The sequence below is a fragment of the Delphinapterus leucas genome, chromosome 12 (genome assembly GCF_059928025.1).
Source record: "Delphinapterus leucas isolate spDelLeu-1000000601 "Yukka" chromosome 12, BTC_Dleu_Yukka2, whole genome shotgun sequence".
Taxonomy (NCBI): Eukaryota; Metazoa; Chordata; class Mammalia; order Artiodactyla; family Monodontidae; genus Delphinapterus; species Delphinapterus leucas.
The window spans coordinates 8,436,883-8,443,774 of record NC_143140.1 but is presented as its reverse complement, the minus strand read 5'-3'; the positions used below and the strand labels follow the sequence as shown (position 1 = coordinate 8,443,774).

Sequence of the window (6,892 nt, the reverse complement as noted above, 5' to 3'; positions counted from 1 at the left end):
TATTTCCCTTAAATAAGATAATTTTCTATGATGTTTCTCATTTAAAACATCTTGTATAGGAAGATTCACGTCCAAATATTTTTTGGTAAGAAGATAAGTAACCACTTTGTTTACCAGTACCAGTTTATCATTTTAAAAATTTTAATTTAATTGAATTTTCTGTAATACTACTTGAATTAGAAAACTTTAATAAAATTCTAAAGGTCTTTCATGTTCAAGAGAAGGAACCTAGTCTTAACAGGATTGTCTTCACAACTAATGTACTAGCTATGAATTCATCCTTGAACTTTCTATGTGAAGTGAGGTTGGGATCACAGGAAAAGAGGAGGCACTTTTTTTTTTTTAATCTGAGTAAACTTTATTAAAGTTACTTTTCCAAAAAATATATCAGTACGTTTGGTAATGTAGGAACAAACTTGGGCTCAAACACCTTTGAAATTTTAAAAGTAATCTTCAATAATGTTGATCAGGAAATTCTTTCCTTGGTGGGATTACTTCCCCAGTTTCCAGAATTGTATCACCTAGAAGTATTCTTGGCTTTCTTTCAACGATGGCATATGGTTTTGTATTCACATGATATTTGAGATAATAATGAATAATCCAGACAGGGGCCAGTACATGAGTAAAAGCAAAGATGCTGTGTCGGTACGTCTTATAGATCACGTTCTTCCAGGGGGCTCCGTCCTGCAAAAACTTATTCCAGAATTGCTTCATAGGCTACACCCTCCGCCAGGGCAGCAGCGGTTCACCCGGCGGCTCAGCTCTTGATCCTTCAGCCGTCGCCTTCGCAGCTCTAGCAGCTGTTGCGGCCGCAGTTTCGCCTGGGACGTACACCCCGTCGCTGCTGATACCAAGGCGCACCCCCGAGCTAGTGTCTTGTCACGCTAGCTCCCGCTCTGCAAAGCGACCTTGCAGGATGCCAGGGAGCAGCGCACCGTTATAGAGGGGGTGCTTTTATCGAAGCTGAATGTAATTTCCATGTTATGTCCAGGTTTCACAGGTTTATAAAAAAGGAGATATTTAAAAACATAACAATAAAATTATATAGTAGAATCTGTGAAATAATGAACAAAGATCAGTATTATATCCCTAACTCTATTTGCAGAAATTAAATTAATATCTCCTTATTCATTGTGTCCAAATATTTTTGTATCTTTAGTATGCTTATTCCAATGGAGTCAGAAAGAAAACTGGGATGAGGCAGGGGTACCATCTTGCTTCAATCTCCTTCTCCAGTTTCAGCTTGTAGCCTAAGATACTTCTCTCCTTACAAGTTGGTGGGCAGCATAAGGAATACTCTTTCCACAGCTTTCACTTCATTGTCCATACTGTTGCTTTTTCCTCCACTTTGGTAGGTAAAATTGATCAGAATCTGGCATTCATTGGCATGAATTAGCTTTCATTCTGTATGGTGCAGGTCAATGCTTACACATGTCATGCATGCACCCATCTGTCCTTGTTTTTCCTCTTGGGCATGACAATCTTCACATACAACAAGCCTTGTGCCCATAGTCTCCAGGCAGGAGGACTTTCTGGGCAAGTTATACTCCCAGGCAGGCTGCATGGCAGGGATGAGATGAATTTGGGGGTGAGACACTATTTTCCAGCTTTTCTACCTTCAACTTGAAGGTAAGTAGAATGCATTGAGTCTGGTTATCATGAATTAAAAGTGGGAGGTCAGAGATATGGCTGTGATCTCCGATAATGCTTTCTGGCCTTGTCTGGAAACCTAGCACTGCAATAGTGCCTATACTTGGATGTCTTTTTTTCTATTGAGATTCCACTAGTGTTTAATAAAGACAGAAGGTAAGAGGAATATGTGATTGGACCCCTAATATCTAACCAAATTCAAGAGAAGACCAATTTTAAAAATTAGTTAAAATTTAAATTACTATTAAGTGATATAGAAGTCTAATTTGTTCAGATTAAATTGTGTCCATGGCATTTTAAAACATATCATAATCGGAAGTTATTTTGGTTTTGAAAATCTGACAGCATACAGTTTTCTCTTTGCCTAGAGTAACAGGAAAATAAACAGTAGAACTAATATTTCCAATTTATATCTAGTGAACGTTTTGATGTGTAGAATAACATTATATGTGCATTGATTCTTGGTCTATTTTGACTTTAATGGAAAGAAAATAGGAATTTTCCTTTCCAATATGTAGTTGCTATTAAGGTTTCTTCAGTTAACTCATGTGTGTGTTAGAAAGCCTAATTATTGTGAGACTTGATACAAAGCAGTCAATATGCTTGCTGTCCTGTGTGGTCTGAGCAGTATTAAATGAGTTTCTAGTAAATTACTGTTCATCAAACACAGACATCATTGTGGGTCTGGCATTTCAGAGCTTCCATATTGCCAATCTGGAAAAACAACACTAACTTCTTCATATAAGAGTTAAATAATGAACAGACAAGAGGAAGGCAAATATGATTTTAAAAACCATAAACTCAATCTTTGCAGTTCAAATCAATTGTGAGGTGACATCATGTGTGTTTAGGTCTGTATTGCTAAATCACGTGGCTTTAGGAAGCTAATGTTTGATCCTGTGACTTTAAATGTATACAAGATCCTGTCACCAAAACCGTATCTTCCCTGTTAGATTTCAGCCTCATAAATACTTTGGGAATGAGGAGAAAAAATTTTTAAAAAGTGGCAAATCTCCACTTAGGTTGTCCTAAATGAGACCAATTCAGTAATGAAATAAAATTATTAAAGTAATCAGGACATTGCCCACTTTATTTTAAAACATCTTAAAAACAGAGATTAGCTTCACAGTGAGAGAAAACACTCCCCTCGTCTCTCCTTTTCCATCTACAACCAGTAGAATGGAAATGACTCTGCCCAACACACCATGATGCTGAGGAGGCCACACATCTGTGCATCTGAAGGTGAGTGGACTGGAATGTAGAAGAGGTGGTGCGCGCTGGGCCTCGATCCTGGCCCTCTGGCCACAGCACCGGATCCCCAAACCCCAAAGACTTGCTATCAGAAGGGAAGAGGCACACGTGACTCTGGCCTCTGGGTCCCAGCGCCCACGGCCATGGGGACCTGGAAAGCAGCAGCAGGACCACGACCCTGGTCCCTCTTGCCGGGGTGGCGCCTGTGACTTTGAACTCCCATTGTGGTGGTGGTGCCGGAGAACGAGACCCTGAGCACAGTGGAGGCCTGTGCTATTCCAGGGCACCCAGGGGTGATGCTGGAGACAGCAGTGTCACCAGGAGAAGCAAGACACCAGGAACCCTGGAGGCGCAAGCAGTGATGATGAGGGCACCAGAGACACCTCGGGCAGAGGCGACCGAGGGTGGACTGTGCAGCTTCTCAAATAAACCAGAGGAAGCGCAGGGAAGAGAAACTGAAAAAGTGTGCTACAGCGCCACCTACTGATACACCAAAGAAAGGCCTCTCATTACCAACCTGCTGAACTGCTTAAATCAAAGTTTAAAAAGCATTACCTAAAAGAAAGGTGTTCACTACTTCAGATGTACAGGAAGAGGAGCAGCTAAATAAGCATCACACAAAAAACATGATAACATGATAACACAAGAAGAAAATGACAATTCTGCCAGAAGCCAAAATTAAAGTCACAGAAGATTGTGATCTGATAGAGAATTCAAAATAGCTGTCATGAAGAAACTCAGTGAGCTACAAGAACGCTCAGAAAGACAGTTTAATAATCTCAGAGATAAAACTAATGAGCAGAAGGAATACTCTATCAAAGAGAGTGAAACTCTAAAAAAGGACCCAACAGAAATTCTGAAGTTGAAGAATTCAAAAAACAAGACAAAGAATACATTAGAAAATATTGGCAATAGAGAAGACCATATGGAAGAGAGAATTAATGAGTTTAAAGATAGAAATCTAGAAGTGATACAGGGGGAAGAGGAAAGAGAACCAAGGTTCTTTGTTAAAATGAAAAAAATTATTTGAGAACTACCCAACTCTATTAGGAAAGGCAACCTTAGAGTAATGGGTATCCCAGAAGAAAAAAGAGAGGGAGAAGGAAGCAAAGATTTATTTAAAGAAATAATAGCTGAGAACTTCCCAAACCTAGGAAGGAGCTAGATGTACAAGCTGGCTCCATGAAGCTTAGAGAACACTTAATTACCTCAACACAAAAATATCTTTTTCAAGACACACTGTATTAAAGCTGTCATAAGTCTATGATAAAGAATTTTAAAAGCAGCCAGGAAAAAAAGGACAGTAACCTACCAAGGACCCCCATATCAGACAATCAGCAGAATTCTCAGCTGAAACCCTACAGGCCAGGAGAGAATGGAATGACATTCTCAAAATATTGAAAGACAAAATTTATCAGCCAAGAATACTCTCCAGCAAAGTTACCCTTCAGATATGAAGGGAAAATAAAGACCTCCTAGGACAAACAAAAGCTGAAAGAGCACATTACCACTAGACCTGCTTTACAGGAAATGTTGAAAGGAGCTCTTCTACCTGAAATGAAAGGCAAAAATACACAAAACTTTGAGTAAGCTGATAAATAGACATTCAGAATGAAAAAACTGCAACTCTATATCAGAATAGATTGTTAAACATTTAATTATAGGATAAAGATTGAAGGGGAAAAAACCAGTAAAATTAATTATAGTACTTCAATTTGATAATGAACTTACAACATTAAAAAAAGGTAATTTTAGACAAAAAAAAACATAAAAAAGGGAAGAGGAAAAGTAGGGAGCCTATACAGGCAAATGAAGATAAGATGCTATCAGCAGAAAATGGATCATTTTATCTATGTGATTTTTTTTATACAAACCTCATGGTAACCACAAAACATGAATCTAGAGTAGAGATGCAAAACATAAAAAAGCAACTGAGAAAACTTCATAATAAACACCAACCCACATGGCAGACAGAAACACAAGGAATAAGAAACATTGGAGATATAGAGCAACAAGAAAACAGAAGATTGAATGCCAGTACTAAGTTCTCATCTATCAGTAATCATCCTAAATATAAATGGAGTGAATTCACCAATCAAAAGATACAGAGTGGCTGGATGGATTAAAAACACAAGACTGGCTGTATGCTGCCTTCAGGAGACTCACCTCAGCCCTAAAGACAAACATAGACTCCAGGTGAAGGGATGGAAAATGATACTCCAAGCAACTGGCAGCCGCACAAAAACACATGGAACCATACTCATGTCACACAAAACAGACTTCAAGTCAAAAGAGGTAACAAGAGAAAGATGGACATTATATGATAAAAGGGACAATCTATCAAGAAAACATAACATTTATTAATAAATATGCACCTAAAATAGGAGCACCAAAATATCTAAAACTATTATTAACAGACCTAAAGGAAGAAAATGACAACACAATAATAGTAGGGGATTCATCTCTCCACTTACATCCGTGGATAGATCATCCAGAAAGCAAACAAGGCAACAGTGGCCTTAAATGAAATGTTAGACAGGATGGATTTGATAGATCAGTACAGAACGTTCCATCCAAATGCAACAGAATACACATTCCCCTCAAATGCCCATGAAATATTCTCAAGGATAGACCATATGTTGGGATACAAAACAAGTCTCAAGAAATTTACAAAGTTTGAAATTATAATATCTTTTAAAATCACAGTGGTATAGAAGTAGAAGTCAACTGCAAGGAGAAAGCTGGAAAAATCACAAATATGTGGGGACTAAACCACATGCTACTGAACGGCTATGGGGTCAACAAAGAAATCAAAGGAGGAATCAAAAATACCTAAAGACAAATGAAAATGAAACATATCAAAATCTATGGGTTGTGGCAAAGGCAGTACTGAGTGTCCTTTGCCTGCTTTAAAAACACTGTGAAGTCTTCTTGGTCCAAGAGTGAAAGTGATATTCTTTAGCTCAGTATGTCAAGTCCCTTATGACCTACCCAGTGAGAGCTGTCCATTCTCAACTCCCGAATTTCTCTTTCTTACCCTCACATGCCTTTTCTGCTTACCTTTCACACCTGCACTTTTGCAAAACTTATCTCTGCCCCTAAGACCTTTTCCTGTTCTTCTGCCTACAAATGTTTATTCATGATTGAGCACCATTTCAAATGTCACCTCTTCCTATGGAGAACTCTTCCCAAGTCTCCCAAAGAGTAGACCTCAGTGCTATCACAGCCCTTCATAGCCTTGGTCTGTCTTGCTGGCTAACAGTGAGCTTTCTGGGAGCACTACTGAGTACCTAGCATCCAGCACAGTGTCTGGCCCCCATAGTTATCAGCCAATATTTCTTTGATAAGTAAATGAACAAAAAGTGTACTGCAATTTTTGAAGAAATATATTGTTTCTTCATGCTAAATTCTAGCAAAACATTGCCATTCGGTTCCCTACACCGGGGCCATTCAGCATTATAATTGTCATTGATGAAACTTCCTAAAATGTAAGAGTCAATTTCAAATATCTTAATTTTATAAAAGTCCTCTAAAACTTGAGAAAATAACTATAAAATCAAGAATGATAATAAGGCTGAAGACTGAGATAATTAATTTCAAGAATGTAGCTTTTCAGAGACCTAGCTGGATATAAAGACACAACTTGTCATATGTGAGGAGGGGATAGCTACTAAGGACCATGACTGGGGTTATGATGTTTCAGAGCCAAGGTAATTCTCTATCTTTAGGGGCAATATGTCCTCAGTACCCCATGTTTCTGTTTCAGGACAAGTGTTTGGTGGCCAAACAAACAGTTGGACATGCATTACAAGAGTTAGAAAGCCGAACTGGTGGCCTTGACCCCAAATACCTGGTTGGGGGAGTTACCTGTAAGCCCAGTGAACTCTTTCTGAGAAACTCTTATTAACATTCATTGGAACACTTAGATTCCATAGAAACAGTTTTATAAAAGCTTAAAAACAAGATTTTTCTCAAGAAGCATCATCGGGTT

General features: G+C 38.5%; 1 pseudogene; it reads right to left on the bottom strand.

Moving 5' to 3' along the window:
* Window positions 1-320: 320 nt before the first annotated feature.
* LOC111183299 (NADH dehydrogenase [ubiquinone] 1 beta subcomplex subunit 6 pseudogene) lies at window positions 321-3,124 on the bottom strand (annotated as a pseudogene).
* Between the last annotated feature and the right edge of the window lie 3,768 nt (window positions 3,125-6,892).